Source organism: Protopterus annectens, chromosome 17.part0 (assembly GCF_019279795.1).
Source record: "Protopterus annectens isolate FY-2018-M chromosome 17.part0, PAN1.0, whole genome shotgun sequence".
NCBI lineage: Eukaryota > Metazoa > Chordata > Ceratodontiformes > Protopteridae > Protopterus > Protopterus annectens.
In genome coordinates, this window is record NC_056751.1 from 248,518,891 (window position 1) to 248,537,532 (window position 18,642).

General features: G+C 37.7%; 1 protein-coding gene across 1 annotated transcript in view; it reads left to right on the forward strand.

The window, feature by feature from the left end:
- ANO3 (anoctamin 3) overlaps positions 1 to 18,642 on the forward strand; it is a 3,574,693-nt gene that overhangs the window by 2,754,584 nt on the left and 801,467 nt on the right. The gene's annotated exons all lie outside the window — the stretch shown is intronic.

Genomic DNA, 18,642 nt, shown 5'->3' on the forward strand with positions numbered 1-18,642 from the left:
GAAAAAGTTTGGACCACTTGCAGTTGTGCTTTCATTTCCTCATCTGGTGAACTATACAGTTTTAAATCATCCATAAAAAGAAGATGATGTCTTTACACTTTGTTGTTTTCTGGAAGCCAAATTTGGCCATGACCTAATCTGTTAAGTAGACAGCTTAATGGGTTAAGGGCAAGACAAAAAAAACAGTGGTGACAAAGAATCACCCTGGAATATCCCTCTTTGAATTTTTATCCTTGGAATAATAATTAGTCCTTTATCATGGCTTAACTGCAAAGTGGTTTGCCACTATTTCATGGTTGTTGTAGTATAATTGATCAACATAGGGTGTGTTTTTAACACTTGTAAGCACTCTTTTATCCATAAATGTGAGATAATGTCAAATGCTATATTTTATAAAGAAGGGCTTTTTTCCATCTTCAACTGGTAAGAGAGGATTTTTTCCTCAACTTAAACTACTAGTTCAGGAATTGCACAGGGAACTACAACACCTAGCAGTGGATCTGTAGATGTATGCTGCATTCATATATATGTAAATTATTTACTGGTTGATTTGGATAAAATCTCCAGAGTAGTAGATAGGAAAGCTTTGCCTCTCAACAAGAAGCAGTCAGTTGAACAGCCAATGTTTAGAAAACGTACACCTCTATGTGTACTGCACATCATATATTCTGTTTAGAACTAAGTATCCTCCAGTCACTTCTGACAATAAGGTCAACTTTTCTTTGGTTTCTTCTGTTGCCAGCAATAAAATGATAACAGTTTTCTTGACTATATTATACTGGGAAGGATAAAGGAGGATCTTTCGTATTAAGTATAACACTATACTCTCTTGAACTTGTTCACAGAAGTCACTTAATAGATCTGTGAATAGAGGGCATTCATAAATAGTATTTGCATGCTGTGGATTATGTATTCTTTAACAACTCCAGCAAATAAGAACAGATGAAATTACTTGGACCTGTTTGAAGATAGAACATGTTGCATAGGAATGCATATTGATGATGTGTATCTAGCCTGAGAAAATGAAAACAGGCTATATTGTCATGTTAATGCTGCTATTCAATTCAGTAAAAAAAAGAATTTCATTAAAGTGGTAAGTACCCCTGTACTCCTGAGGATTTATACAATTAACACCATAGTGAGTGCATCTCAGAGAAAAATATTTCTGATGCAGTGATCTTAGAAGAAATTCCTGTTTTGTTGCTTTACCAGTGCAATGACAATGGAACTTCTGAGAGTCATAATCCAAACAATTATAGTTCCAGCACAAGTCATTCGTAGACAGTACATTCTACCAGCAGTTTTGTTACAACTCCAGTTGCCCCCTGTTCTTAATGTAACATTTATAGGCATAATACAAACAATTGCTGTTCCCACACAAGTCGTTTTGATGTAGTGTTCATACATAGTACATTCTACCACTTGTGTTGTTATAACTGTAGTTGGCCCTTGTTGTGTTCTTAATGCACCATTTCAGTAGATTATGAATTAAAAATATCTTCTGAATCTTCATTATAAACCCTTCTCACCACATGTACTTTTTAATTGGAAGACCTTAATATTATCTTTCCTTCCTCCAGTTTGACTCTTGTAAATTGTTTTGTATTTATTCTTCTCACATTTTTCATCTAGTACTATCCTTGTTTTCCTCTGTGGCCCATGAGATGATTCAGCACTAATTAATTTTCTCCCCCTTCATCTTACACCAGCTCATATGCAATTACTGAATATGTTATACCAGTGATGGCAAACCTTTTGAGCTCAGTGTGTCAACAATTCAGAAAATGCCTATCTTGACTCTGCTGGCTTGTCACCCCCCCCCCCAAACAAAAGAGGAACAATTCATTACATATCCATTTATTTAAAAAATACAGTCCAATCATGTGTACTGCTACATATTATAAAAGTAAAAGAAAAATCAGTGACTTACAATAGAAAGCCTTATGCACACTGATAATTGGGCTTAGGATAGTGCACCAAAAAATTAAATTACCCTACTTTTAATAGTAACTTTCAATTGAACTGAAAAAAAAATACGAAACACATTACATTTGATTTGATTAACATCAATTAATGACTTTTTTGTTCCTGAGTTTTAATAGATGAATGCAGGGTCACATTATTTCTTGTATTTTTGTTCATTCAGTTTCTTTGGTAACACGGGTGTTGGTGAACACTGGTGTGTCGCCCAAAATGTTGTGGCATGTCACCTTTGACACACATGTTATAGGTTCACCATCACAGTCTTATACCATCTTCTGTTTTCTCCTTAATAAATTAATTATTCAAACTCCTCTTAAATATCTCATCTATTCTAGTTTACTAGGAGGCTTAATTGTAAGCGTTCTTGAGAACTTAATCTGATTTTTATTCATCCATTAGCACCTGTCATAAAAACTTTCTTCTCCCATTCAAAAGGAACATTAATCTGCATGTTGTCTTAAGAGCAGCTCTCAGTGTATTTTGATAAATTTCCTTCCCGTATAGCTGAAGAAGTCTTCTGAATGTCTGTCCATGTTCTATGAAGGAGAATATAAAGGAAAACTGAATTCTAAGAAACTGTACAAAATGTCATCCTGCACGCAAGCTGACAGCTGGAAACTAACCTGCCATCATGAGCTGAGCACCCTGAAAGATTACTTCCCTCTCCTGTTTGTTAATTAATACTTGTGCATATATAGTATCGATTTTCTAGTGTATAGTTGCATGCAGAAGTGTAGTCGGAGCCTATAACCCAGACATACTTCCCATTAACATTTAAACATATTTCTGTCCACTGTTGTAGCACACTTATCAGTTAAGAGGCTGTCAACATTCATTTTCATTTGGCGTAATACTAAACTGAGTTTCAAAGTGCTTACTACAAACTGCCTCATATATTGCTTTTCTTAAGCCAGCAATCACCAGTAGGTCTCACTTGCTCAGTTTGTCCTTGCTGTGGTGGGGCTCACTCTACTCCCCTAACCTACCCCTAATTCCACATATTCTCACAGTGGTCTCATCCAGAACAAATCAATCAATCCCATCTTAACACTTCCTCTTATCATACCCCTCCCCACAACCTACCACTTAGGCACTATCAAACCACTTCATATTATACTCCCATCTGCTCCATATATAGCACAAATTCCTCCAAAAATACTCTTCATTAAAACTGAATTCCATCTTACTCACATTCAATCAACATCCACACACAATCAAGAATCTTTCTACTCTTCAAACGCAAACATTTATCCCATTTCTCTGCACCTGTTCTAGAGTTTACCTTCTCACTTCTCCATCACTATGCTTCACATATTCATAATAACCATCTCCTTCCTTACTTTAGTTCACCTAAAACTACCATACATCTCCCTACACCTAACCCATGCCCTAACACTACTACTCAGAAAACAAACCCATGCAAATCACCAAAATCTAATAGGTCATGCAAACATAGCCTATAATTCATTAATATTAATCTCAAAAACATTTGAAATAAAGTAACAGAATTCCATGCTTTTATATCCCACTATTACCCTGACATCCTAGCATAACAGAAACTTAGTTAAACCCTGAAATAAATGACACAGTAATTACCCCATTCAGGATGTGATATCATGTGAGCTGACAACAAAAAAAAAAAGCAGTAGGTATAGCCATTATTCACCGCACTAACCTCAGCATATCCCTCTATTCGATAATACAAAGATGTTCATTACCCTGCTTAAGCTTAACCCTTACAAATCCATATGCATTACAGCCATATAGAACCCACAATGCAACAATAATAGTATCATGGAAGACATTCTTTCTGGGTATCTTCTAATATCCCCTCCCCCAAAAAAAACATCATTTTAGGGGATTTGAATGTAGACTGGACCCATAATTTGGCCATTAGAGTATATGGATTCACTCAGGTAGTTAATACCCCAACTAGCTATAACAAATATTCCACCAAGGCTTTATCTCTTTACTGAATACCCCCTAGTGAACCAGTTATGTCACACTATCTGACAAAAAGTGACCACTTACCTCTCTGATTCAAAGATGGCTGCCATTCTGTAAACACTGCTAATCCACAGCTCTTCAATACTTTTGGAAAAAAACAACCCAGAGGAAATACCAGGATCTATTCAAGCACAATATTCTGAGTTAACAACTCTAACTTATATCCAGGAAACCGGAAAAGAGAAAATAAACCTGAAGATTAAGTAATTCTGTCAAGATTATAACAGATTAACTGGACATAAGATAAGAGACAAAGGAAAGAAGCCGTGTGATCAGGGCACTCTACACATTCACCTATAAACTAAGACGCTTTACTTCCACAAAATGTCAAAAGAAGATAAAAACATGGACATTACAACAACAAAGACTAAAATCTCAGAATTATTATCTCCTGAGAAAGATCTGAACTCCAAAAGGCAGAAAATAACAAAACAACAAGACACTGCAAAACCAGGGAATAATAACAAACCAGATCAATTAGCAAACATGGATGATATAAAAGCAGCCTTACTGCCTATTCAAGAGGCCATAAAAGAAATGTCTACTCAACTGCAAACATTTGGAACTTCCTTCAACCAAATCTTGGAAAGAATGGACAAATATGAAGTTAGAACTGCGGATAATGAGGAAAAAATAGCCCTTCTATCCAAAAAAGCTGACTCACATGAAGCTGATATACAAGCAATGCAAGCTAAAATTATTGATCTGGAAGCAAGATCCAGAAGGAATAACATAATCATTAGAGGCATGCTGGGAAATATACAGCACAATGAACTGATTCCCTCTCTCATTCAGATATTTGCAACACTACTTACAGACCAAAAAACAGCTCAGCAAATAATAATTGAGAGAGCACACAGATCCCTGAGAGAATCTCAAACTTCAAATACTCCAAGACCAGTCTATGCTAAACTACTTAATTTCCAAGATGTTAATAAAATATTATTTTCTGCAAAGAAGAATGGAGGACCGTTAATTTGGAACAATAATAGAATCTATCTAGCCCAGGACTTGCCTTTTCAAATTAGGCATGCCAGACAGCTCATGTCTCCCTACTGTAAATTTCTGATTGACAAAAATCTGAAATTTCAAATGAAGTATCCAAATACCTTACTATTTTCTGTGGATGGGGTTAAATACTCAGTTGCCAATAATTTAGAATCAAAATCTACCTTTATGACTGACTTTAAAAGGATTCCTGCCTTAGACAATTAGCCTCACTCTCCGATGCGATTTTTGAGCCTCCGAGACTGGATAGGTGACAGAACAACAGCCGAGGTCTTGATTTTAATGTAACTCCTTCTGCCTTGCCCTAGGCCACATTTTTAGAATGGCGCGACCTTATTTCTCACTCTCCAAGCCATGAGAGCCCCAACAGGAAGTGTACAGCATGCGCAATATGCTCATTTTCCCATGGGAGGAACTGAAAGATTCTATACTACTCCAGAGGCCGTTTTAAGTGGTGGCACTTCCGGAAGTCCATCGGCGTTGAGAATCCCCCTTCGAAAAGCTAAGTAATTGGCTTAGCTTGTTAGAAGTCTGGAAAGAAGAACAATAGAACTGTAAAATAAAAAAAAAATAAAAAAAGGTTAATTTCAGATGTGAAATCTTTAAAATGTATAATACACAGTTAAAGCACATATTCCCTCTCCACATAACTTCCAAGTACTGTTTTTAAATGCCATCAAGAATAATTAATGTGCCCAGCTTTACATAGTGTTTATAGAAATGTTAAACTTTAACATACTCCTAAATAGTTTTGAAATTGCTTAAGTTGAATACATCAATCCACACATACCTAAATGACTACAATATTGAGTTTAAATTATAGGGTTTAACCACATCTATGATAAATTAAACACAGATGCATTCTTTATATACATCTGCCGCTTTACTTTGTTGATGAACAGTAAGACCTTTTCTATCTCTGCAAGTACAAAGTTTGATGAACATAGTTCACATATGTTTCACTAAGGCTGATATGCCTTACAAATGATACCCTATTTTGCTGGATGCATGAGTAATGAGTTAAGAAAAGAATACAGCAGTAATAAAAATGGTGTTCTGCATCACAACAAGACATTTAGAGTAGTACTGATGCAGCAAGATAGTAGAAGATCAAACTCAATGTTTCATGTGGATAGTGTAATCTCCATATGCTATTTACACTTAATGACTTACTTAGGAAGCAGGGTAATGGTCTCATAACAATTTAACATTACAAAACTATTTATACAATAATGTAAATGGGCTTTCTCTATATTGTTTTACAAACTGTTTAATGTACCTTGCATGTACAGTAATACATTTTAGTAATGTACAAGCATGATCTATTGCACCTTCAGAGGTTATGGGTACTTAGTTACCAGACATTAAGGACTTGAAGGTATTTAATTGCACCTCTACTATGACACAATTTGTATTAGTCTCAATTCACTGGAATACATTTACTACATAAACACATCTGGTTCTGAAATTAAAACAAAATTAATCTGCCTAACTTGGATGTTAAAGAAGATGCATATTTTAAGTTATTAAGTATAATACGGAGGTTAGTCTGGAACTAGATGTTCTGTTCTATTATATATTAGACAATGCATTAAGGGTAGTAGAGTAATTATTCTCATTTTTGTCTCCATCTTAACTTCCACAGTGATCTCCAAGGTTGGCCTAAATACTGATAACTATATTCTTGTAGCTGCATGTGTGTATACTGTTATATAATTATATTGTCTTCTTTAGGGCTCAGCTGAATAAGAAGGTGTAAACTAAAACAACTGACGTATGCTGAAACTGTTGTAGAGAAATGTAGCATCATGATCTTTTTAATAAGGCCATTCAAGATTTAAGCATCTCAGGGCTAAGGTAATAAAACAGATGAGAGGAATGACTCTGGGGATAATAATCGAGAATGAAGAAACTTTCAAATAATATTAGAGATAAATTTCTTTAAGAGATGCTACCTGCCAGTAAGCAAGAGCAAACCTGGTTAAAAGAGACTAGTTAAACTTGATACCTTGTTATAAAACTCATAAGAAGAGTTTTGGATTATAATAGTAGTGTTTGTTAGGGGATGGTTGGGTTAGGCTTTGTACAAGTAGTTGTAGGACATGCAGGGCCATTAAGATTCTTTTACTTCTTAAAGATTGATATTCAAGGTTTATATGTACTAGTAATACAAACAAATACAAAAACCAAAACTTGCCAGGTCCTGTTAAATTCCTGGTCCAGGAGATTAGTGTATAAGCACAGAGAAGGGACGGGAATAAAAGAATGCCTTCATAACATCTTTTTGATAAGAAATAAACATATCCCAATATACTTACATAAAGTTTCAAGATTACTTACACAAAATAAAAAGTTTATAAATGTGGGAAATAGACTCATGGAACATTAAAGGGCTCCAGAACATTAAGAAAAGTAAACTGTTTCTTCACTTAGCTCTACAGTCTAAGGCTACCTTCTTACTGATTCAAGAAACACACTTAACTAATGAGCAATGGTCAGATATCAAAGCGAAAAAGTGGATAAGAGAAATTATAGCCTCTGAAGGCAAAACCAACAGTGCAGGAGTAGCTATTATCATTAAGAACCACTACAAAGATTAAATTTTAGAAACAAAAACAGATAAAGAAGGAAGATGGTGTTATGTAACCCTGTCGACTCCGGCTTTTGATAAACCCATCCTACTCCTCAACATTTATGCACCCTGTAATAACCAGCACTCTTTTTTCGCTTCATTGTACCCTGTCTTAGATCAATACAATAATCACTATATGATCATAGGAGGTGAAAGGAATGCATATCAGAACCCAATAAAGGATAAATCAAGCTCACAAAGATTATATAACAAACAAGCAGTTTTAACTCTAAGTGAACTTAAATATGATTTTAATTTATATAATCCCTTTAAATATGGTAATAATACATACAACGCAAATAATTTCACATTTTACTCCAACTGTCATAAAATGTGATCGAGAATTGATTTTTTCCTAATTTCAGAAACATTAATTAACCTTGACCCTACAGTATTCGTACATACGCGGTACTTGTCTGATCATTCTAAAATTACCCTAGACATTACTAAGATTTCCAAAAACTTTTGAAAGCCCAGAAAGACCTTTTTTTACTTCCCAACAATAATCTATCATTTTATGAAACTAAAATACTTGCAAAATATGCTAATCATATACAAACACCGTCACGAGCACTAGCAAGGATTATTAATCAGTCTAAAACACCTTCACAAATTCCGGAATTACTTTATAAAAATAAGGCTTATACGAAAACAGAAGATATTATCAAAATTTTTGAATTTATGTACTCTCAAATCTATGGAGAACAAAAACGTTTACTGACAAATGATGACAGTGCAGACTTCCTATGAAAACTCAATTTCCCAAAAATTGATGCGGAACAAAGGAAAGAACTAATAGAACCAATAACCACTGATGAAATAATAACAACAATCAAAAAACTGAAAGCATACAAATCTCCCAGCCCAGATGGCCTTACAGCAGAGTTTTATAAACCATTCTACCTTATCACTGCACAAATATTATCTCACGTTTTAAACTATATAATAAATAATAAAATTAATGATATACATTTTAATGCATCCAAAACGATTTTCATACCCAAAGAAAAGACAGACCCACAAAATCCGGATAGTTATAGACCCATATCATTGCTCAATATTGATACCAAAATTCTAACATCTATTCTGGCTAATAGACTGAAAAAAATAACGGACATAATTATTTTGAGTGAACAATCAGGTTTCTTATCATCTAGGCAAACCAGTGACAATACACTAACACTACATACCTTAATTTCTTATGCTAATCAAAATAACCAAAACATATACGCACTAATTATAGATGCGCATAAGGCCTTCGACAGAGTCAACAGAAGATTTTTATTTCACATCCTACCCTACTTTAACATTCCCCAAGAATTTATTTTAACACTACAAATATTATACAACAGTCCTTATACAACACTATATATAAACAAATGATGGTCTAATAGAATCCAAATCAGAAATGGCACTCGACAAGGGTGTCCACTATCCCCTTTATTGTTTAACTTATATTTATAACCCCTATTTTTAAATATCAAACAAAATATATATCATAATGCACCAGTAATATATAATACAAAAATCTCCTTGTCAGCCTTTGCTGATGATCTCAACATATACTGTACAACGCCAATAACAGACACCAACAAAATATTATCTGCTATAGAAGATTTCACTTCCGTCTCAAACTATAAAATAAACCTTAAAAAAACTAACATTTTCCCTTTAAAAACTCTGAAACCTTTTTCACTGCTACCACTGATAGGTCAAATAAAATCTGAAGAAAAGATCAAATATCTAGGAATTACATTCTCTACAGATAACAAAAATGTCTACCTCAATAATATCAAACAAAAATGGGACCATATCCCACTTGATTTAAAGAGATGGGGAAATCTGAAACTACCACCTCTAGCTAAAGTCTCGATTATCAAGATGAATATCTTGCCCAGATTTTTATACATCTTTATGTCCTCCCAACTATCAATACCCAAGAATTTTTTTAAGCAAATATATACTGAACTCGCTAAATTTATATGGGAACCAAAAAAAAAGTAGAATCTCGTATGATAAACTGATGACTCCGAAAAACAAAGGTGGATTAGACCTACTAAATTTTGAAAATTATTACTCAATCATAAACGCCAATAGAATTTTAAGAATTGCAAATTTCAATAAGCTAGATAATAGCTGGTCACCACATTGGGTAAAACTAGGTTTTAAACATCTTGAAAGCCTGAATATAAATCCTAAATCAATACCTTTTTTAAGTAGTAAAAGCATCAAAGCATATAACCTATTGGAATCCTTTAAAAATTCCATAACAGTAACTCAAAATCTTTTCAAATCAGTAAATCTTCTCCAAACCATGATGATACTACAACCCATTCACAAAAACCCCAACTTGAGAATAAATAACCAGTTACTTGACCTGAAAAAGTTCCCACTTATAATTAATATAACACTTCAAGATGTATATCCATTTTTTAACCGCTCCACGCAAGAAATAAGAGACCAGTTGGATCTCCCTAAGACTTACTAAACATAAATAAAGATGACCTAATTAAATGCAATTCACTTTGGCAGACTCTTTTACAACACAATAAATTTATAACATGCTCATACAAACTGATCAAAGACCTGAAATTTCAAGAACAAATACTCTTATCTAATTATTGGAAAGAAAAAATACCATTGATAGAAAACCATAAAATAGTACAAGCAATCAATATAACAACAAAGTCTATATCTCTTTAAAAGCTACAATTTACCCAACTCGTGATATACAATAATGCTTACTACACACGCCTTAGACTGCATAAATTTAACCCTAGAAACTCCCAATTTTGCCCATATTGTAACAATGAAACTGCTGACCTTTTACATATGTTCTGGAGCTGTAAATGCGTCTTCAAACTTTGGAACTCTCTGAAAATACAGTTGCAAAACATGGGAAATCAATTATCAACGCTCACGTGGGTGTTTACGATTTTACATATTCCCCCAATTAATTTATCTAAAAACCAAGCAATCATTCTCAGCAATATTTTTTTATTAATGAAACTCTACATAGCTGCCAACTGGCTGACCCCATCTAAAATCTCATGGAATAGCTTTAGGAACTTAGCGATAAAACATATATTAGCCCACAAATACATAATAAATAAACAAAACAAAAATCCCAATATTTTAAAGCGTTGGGAACAAATATTCAATATTATACTTGCATAAAACATTGACCTTGGAGGACAATTACAGCATACACAATTAAAATCATAACATCATAAAGTAGGTTACTAACTTGTTGGTACTAACCCTGGAGAAAACAATTTTTGTCTTCTGCCTTACTTTTAAAGTATGAAAGCATTCATGTAAATAGTGTAAATATGTTTTAATTGATGGTTTTTGTAACAATTGTATATCACCTGTGTTTACTCTTGTGAAATGGTGTACATTTAAAATAAACAATAAAGAAACATTATTGGAAAAAAAAGTGACCACTTACCTAACTTTATAGATCAACTATTTGCAACCATATAAAACAAAACCAGTACAATAATGTGTGCAACTTATCCAGCTTTAGTGTAGGTACTTTTATCTCCCCACTTAATCAGTACAACTGGAATTCACTAAAATACTTGTCCCTAGAAACAGCCAGCTTCTAAGTTAGCAGTACCTTTAACAGTATACTAAATGAGGATGCAGTCCTTAGAAAAAAGGGTCAGTTACAATCCAGCACCATGGTTATCAAAAAAATAAATAATAAAAAGAGCAATTGAGGGCACACAAGAATATATCCTGGAAAGTTCGGCATATCAACAAATCCCAGGAAAATCTATTACAGTTTAGAAAGATAAAACAAAATACAGTGCTCGACAATATAAGAAAATCACTACTGCAGTTTACAATAGGCACTACATAATAATCCAAAACAATTCTGCTCATCTATCCAAAATCTACTAGACCCTGAAAACAGACCTCAACCCAACCCTTCTCCTGAAGACATCCCTGCCACAATTATCAATGACTTTAACAAGTACTTGCTACAATCCACTACTTCACACTCCAAAGACAACTCAACTACTAATGCAGCATGCCCACAAACATACACCCACACAGAGACCCACTACTCACTCAACCCATCCCTACTAGCATAATAAAAAAATCCCCTAAAACTCAAAAATTACAACCAAGCAGCAATCGCCAACCTGATTTCTTAAAAACAGCAGTAGAAACCTTAGCATATCCCATATCTATATTAATTAATAGATCTATCCTTTATTCCTAGGTCCCATACATCTGGAAAAAAGCATTCATAATTCTTCTCCACAAAAGAGGACCCACCACCGACTACTACAAATTCAGACCAATAAATATACTGTGCCCATTATCAAAATATCTTGAGAAATATATCCATGCTCAATTACTTCAGTATCTAATCTCTAATAATCCCTTATCCTCCATTCAATTCAGCTTTTGACCTAATCACAGTGCAACCATTGCCCTTCTTTATTTTGCAGACACTATTAAAAAAAAATAGAAATCATGGCAAGATAGTATCATTCCTATTTCTAGATTTGTCAGAAACATTTGATACTTTCTCATACAATATGCTTTAAAAACTCTCTTTTCTTGGTCTCCCCCCTTCTATCGTCTGCTCGTTTAACAGGTACCTAATCAACAAACATTCAGTATTCAAATGACCACAGGAATATTCTTCTTTCCTACCCATCACAGTTAGGGTACCACAAGGCTCCGTACTTGGCCAACTCCTTTTTAGCATATTTACCAATAACCGTTACACAGCGGCCAGACATGCAACCATTATACAATATGCAGATGCCTCTATACTCATTTGCACAGCCTCTAAACCACAAAATACACAACTACTTCTACTGCTCACCCCCCCAAAAAAGCTCTTTTTTCTCCCCAAAACCTACTCCCATAGTAAATCGCTCATCAACATTACCTCAGTGAAAAATGCACTAAATGAACAGACGCCAAGCACAAAACTTCTAGGCATCACTATCAATGACAGCATGAAATATGACGTACATTTTCAATCTGTCATTAAAAAAAGACACAAAAACTGTTCTTTTAAACAGAGCTTAACCTTTTCTAACCAAACGATATAGAGAAACTATCAATAAGGCCTTTCACCTTCCAGTCCTACTGTATTCTTCCCCAGTCTTCACTAATCCGTGCACAATACAAACAAAACTGGAGTAATGCTATAATAAAACTGACCACTTCACTACAAGTTGCCCAACAAAACTCATCATTGTCATGCCCTTAAACAGCTCAGCTGGACAGAACTTTCTCACCACATCCACTACAATCACGTAGTACTTCCTCATAACCTTATAAACTACCCACAGAAATATTCTGCACTAAATGGCATTATCCAGCTATACCATCCAACAAAAACTCCTCATTCCAAAGATCAACTCCTTTTATCATAGGATCATAGGAAGATACTAGGCTATTGGCCCTGAGGCCCTTACAAGCCTAGTCATGAATTTAGCCCATGTTCCAACAAGTCAGCACCGTATGCCACTGTCCAGCAAAGCCACAGATGAAATCCCAGAGGTTATTTTATATTCCCCATCCAGTTATCCAGGTTGTGCTTAAAAAGGTTTAATGAGGTGCCCTGCTTTATGTGGAGAGAGAGTCTATTCTACAAAATGGGGAGTCTCTGGAACACAAATCAGTCCCACCAGCAAGTCCTATTGATGTCACAGACCAGGTTGAGGTTGCGCATGTGGGTTACTGTCTGGAGCTTGGCTTGTGGATATGCAGCAGTCCCATCAGGGTGGGGTCTGAGATTGCTTTGTATGCCAGACAGAGGTCACCTCTGATGAGTCTGTAGGAGACTGAGTAGAAGGGCAGGGCTTTTAGCCTGTCTGTGTAGGGTAGATGACTGAGACCCTGAATTCTCTGGGTGAAGAACCTCTGTGGTCTCTTCATCTTCTGCATGTGCTTTGTGAGTTACATGCTTTAAGGGGCATTGTACTCAATAATGGGCCTTATAAGGGAAGAATACAGGGATGTTATGACCACCTTGTCCCTGGATGAGATACTCTTTCTAATGAGGTGGGCCATGTAGAATGCTTTCCATACAATGGAGGAAATATGGTGGTCAAAAGTCAGATTGCTATCAACCTGGGTGCCCAAGTCCCTCACAACTGATTGAGTACTCAGAGCCTTTTAACAAATGTGATAATTTGTGGGGACATCACTCTCCCCAAAAGGGATGATGATGCATTTTTTGGCATTTAGTTTGAGGCCATTTTTCCGGCACCAGTCATTTTGTTTAGGTGAGACTCTCTTTGAGGCTGTCCACACCACATCACTAGGGGAACTGATGACAGCACCCAGCTTGCAGTCATCTGCAGACTTGGTCAGCCATAGCCCATTAGATTTGGCCTGCACCTTTGAGAAGTATATCCCAAACAGCAGAGGCCCCAAGACCAATCCCCTGGGTTACACTGTTTGTTACGGGTCTACAACTTGAGGTGGCTTCCCCTATTTTGACTAGGTGGGTTCTATCAGTGAGCCAGTTTGCTACCTGTCTGGTAACATATAGAGTTATGCCTAGTTGAGAGAGATTATCTGTTATACCTGAGTGGGGAATAGCATCAAAGGCCTTGGCTAGGTCAAGGTAGATGGTGTGCACTGTCTTCCCTTGGTCTATGGCCTTGGTGACTGTGTCAAAGAAGATGACCAAATTTAACAGGCATGACCTCCCCTTGACAAAACCAAACTGTGTGGAATCAAGTGTCTGGAGGTTGCCAATGTCCATGTTAATGAGGTCCATGATAATCTGTTCCATGGCCTTGCAGATCAGGCTAGTTAGGCTGATGAGTCATAGTTTCCTAGATCAGTAGACGCTCCACCTTTGTGAAAAGGGATGACAGTAGTTGGCCTCCACTCAGCTGGGACAAAGCCAGTACACAGACTTTGGTTGAATAGGATGCCTAATGGTGCTGCAAGTTCATAAGTTCATATGTAGGTACTAGGCTATTGGCCCTAGGGCCTATATAAGCCTAGCCAAATGGTTCTCTGGCTTTTGCCACCCAAGAAAATTATTTTCCTGTGCCCCTGTCAAGCAGAGCCAAAGAAGTGATCCCCGGGGTGAATTTCCTATCTCCCATCCAATCATCATAGGTTCATAGGTTGGTACTAGGCTATCAGCCCTAGGGCCTATACAAGCCTAGCCATAACAATTCCCAGGCTATTTCTTCCCACACTATTTACTTCCCTGGACCCCTGTCTAGCAGGGTGACTGACGTGATCCCCAGGGTGAATTTCCTTTCTCCCATCCAATCATCAACATTCCTTTTGAAGAGGGCCAAAGAGGCGCTCTGCTTGACATGTATGGGCAGTCTATTCCAGAATCTAGGGAGTCTCTGGGTCAGGAACCTATCCCTCCAACATGTTTTGTTTATTGTGATGACAAGGTTTAGATCCCTGGAGCGTGTGGCTGTGAGGGATTAGAATTTCTTTAAGTGTAGCATGTCCAACAGCTCTGGGTTTGACATGGCCTTGCATGTTAAGCAGAGATCGCCTCAGAGTAGATGATTTTTCTTGAAGAGTTCTAATGAGGAGCTTTGTTTGATATAGATAGGTAGTTTGTTCCAGAGTATGGGAAGTCTCTGGGACAGGAATCTATCCCTCCAGCATGTTCTGTTTATTGTGGTGACAAGATTTAGGTCTCTAGAGCTTGTTGCTTGGAGGGATTGAGATTTCTTTAACTGGAGTATGTCCAACAGCTCTGGGTTTGACATAGCTTTGTATGTTAGGCAGAGGTCACCTCTGAGTAGGTGATATGCGACAGAGTAAAGCTGGAGTTTTTTGAGGCGGTCTATGCAGGGCATCTGTTTCAGGCCAGTAATCCTCTTTGTGAGGTATTTCTGTGGCCTTTCCAGTTGTTGTAGATGTCTTGTGAGGTACATACCAAAAGGGGCGGTGTACTCTATAATGGGTCTAATGAGTGATGAGTAGAGGGGAACAATGACCTCTTTTTTCCTGTATGAGAAACCTTCTGTGATGAGGTGTGCCATGTAGAAGGATTTCCTGACTACTGTGGTGATGTGATTATCAAAGGAGAGACTACTGTCCACCTGTGTCCCAAGGTCTCTTATCACACTTTCGATGTTAGGTCAACAATCACCTATGTGGTAGTTCATGTGTAGAGTTTTTACCAAAAGGGATGACAATGCACTTTTTGGCATTGAGCTTGAGGCTATGGCTTTGACACCAGGCATCTGTCTCAGTGAGGCCCTTTTGTAGGATGTCCACATCATTAGGAGTTTTGATTATGGCTCCTAGTTTGCAGTCATCTGCGAACTTTATTAGCCAAAGATCTTCTGTGTTAGCCTGTACTTCAGAGAAGTAGATAGCAAACAGGAGAGGACCTAGGACTGAACCCTGTGATACTCCACTTGTCACCGGTCTGAAGTTGGATTCAGAGTCTGCTACTTTCACAGTGTGGGTTCTGTCAGTGAGCCAGTTGGCAGCCCATCTTAGAACATAGGAATTTATACCTAGTTTAGTGAATTTATCTATAATTCCAGAGTGGGGGATGGTGACGAGAGCCTTGGTGAGATCTAGATCGGCTGTGTGAACCACCTTACCCTCATCTACGGCTTTGGTGACCACTTCAAAGAAGTCTATCAGATTTAGGAGACATGATCTGCCTTTTACAAACCTGAACTGGGTAGGGTCCAGAGTTTGGAGATTACCAGTGTCATTGTTTACAATTTCCATGATGATATGTTCCATAGCTTTGCAGGCCAGGCTTGTCAGGCTAATGGGGCGGTAGTTCCCAGGGTCCATGGTGGCTCCCACTTTGTGGAGTGGGATAACCGTTGCTGTGCACCATTCAATGAGCACAAAGTCAGAGGTGAGGCTATGATTGAACATGGTACTTAGGTGGAGTGCCAGTTCGTTCTGTAGTTCATGCAGAACACAGCCTGGGATGCTTTCAGGTCCCATGGATGCTGTGTTCTTGGCTTTGGAGAGTGTGTTTTTTACCTGTGCAGCTGTGATTACAGGAACTTTGCATTCTTCTGGTATAAAGATGGGCCCTTTAGGGGTTGAGAGAGGGGTAAAGTTAGCACTGAATCTATCTGCCAGGATGTTGGCAATATCAGTTGGTTCTGCATATTTAGTGCCATTGTGCTGTAACTCGGAGCAGATCTGAGTGTTGCCATTGAGATTCTTGACATAGCTATAGAAAGCTTTGTGGTTGTCTTTAGAATCAGTGGCGATTTTGTTTTCATAACTAACTTTGGAGGATTTTATGAGGGATCTCAGCTTCTTACTGAGGCTGACCACGGAGTTCCTCCAATCATGGGATTTTACTCTTTTTTCAACAGTTTCTTTCTTCTGTTGTAGAATTTGTTTTTGGCAGGGGATCACCAGATTGGCTTCCTTTTTTTGGAGGCTAGCATCTTGGTTCTGTTAGGGATTGCACAATCCATGCACTTGTGTAAGTGCTTATAAAGTGCAATTGTATAGGATTCAGCAGTCTTACCTTTATTGTCCGTCAGCATGGGTGTCGTGAAGTTTGCCACTTCTGTCTTAAGAAGCGTGAATTTGGCTTTGGAGAAATTTTTTACAGTGGTTTCCCTAATGGGGGTTGGGGTGGGATATGGATGTCTAGGGTGATTTGCTTGTGGTCGGATCTGACCAACAAGGAATTGACCTCTGGTGTGGAAAACTGGTTTCCCATGTTGGTAATGACCAGGTCTAGGATATTGCTACCCCTGGTAGGGGTGTGGATAATTTGATACAAGGCACTGAATTTTATGAATTCCAGAAAACGTTGAGCAAATGAGTTGGTACATGAGAAGTTTTCCCAGTTAATTGTGGGGTAGTTGAAATCGCCCAATATTAGGATGTTAGGTTGTACCCTAATATTTCCAGTGTATCAAGAAATGAGGAGTGGGAATCCTGGGGCATGGTGGGGGATCTGTAGCAAGCTACAATTTGGATTGCGGTCTTGCCCAGAGTTAGTTGTACTTGGATAATCTCGGATGCATTATGCTGAGCAACTAGCGTGGAGATGTGGATATCCTTAATGAATATGGACACGCCTACATCTTTAGTGCTTCAGTCCAGGTTAGGTGGCCAAAAGGTGTGGTATGAATTATAGCCTGGTATTGCAGGGGTGCTCTCTGGAGCCTTGAACCAGGTCTCTGTCACTGCATATATATCGATGTTCTGCATTTTAAGGAGTGTCTCGAGTGAGTGCATTTTGAGGTTTAGACTTCTAGCATAAGTAGAATTACCCTCTGATTTTGCTTGCTTGTACCTGTTACGGTGGTGAATTTGTCATTTGAATCTTGCCTAAAAAAGGCACTATAGGGGTGGCAAGAGCCTTAGCCAGTATCCAGAATTCCAAGGGTGACAGGTGCAGGCCATCTCTGGCAAAGCATTATGGTTTGTCGATCATGTCATCCCAGGCAGACAGATACTGTATCCCCATAGAATGACACCAGAAGCTTAGCCAATTGTTGAAGTCAATCATTTTGTCCTTGTACTGTGGTATCATTCTTGGTGATGGCAGGATGATACTCAGGGCTAGGGTCATACCTGCCTGGGCTACAAGATCGGACAGCTCCTCCATGTCTCTTTTCATGTAGCCCAGGGAGGTACATCTCAGGTCATTCACACCAACATGGACAATGACAGAGTCACTTGTACTTGCTGTGGAGTGACCTGAGTGCATGTGTTATGTGCGGATCCTGGCACCTGACAGGCAGCTGACAGTAACTTTCTCCTTGTTTAGCCTGGTGAGTGGAATATCAGTGTGCCTGACTATAGAGTCACCTATGACAGAGTGTTGGGTACGTTGTTATGCCTTATGGGCTGTGGTTGAGTGGCACACTGAGTTTGTGGGCTGTGTGTCATTTGGGTTGTGTTGGGGGGTGGAGGTTGCTTGCGTTTCTGCTTTGGAGATCCCTCTTGCTTGGGCAGATTTTTTTTATGAGACCCTCCGTGAATGTAGGTGTGTGTTTTGTGTTTCTATGTGTGTGTTTTGGTGGTATAGGTTTTGAGGG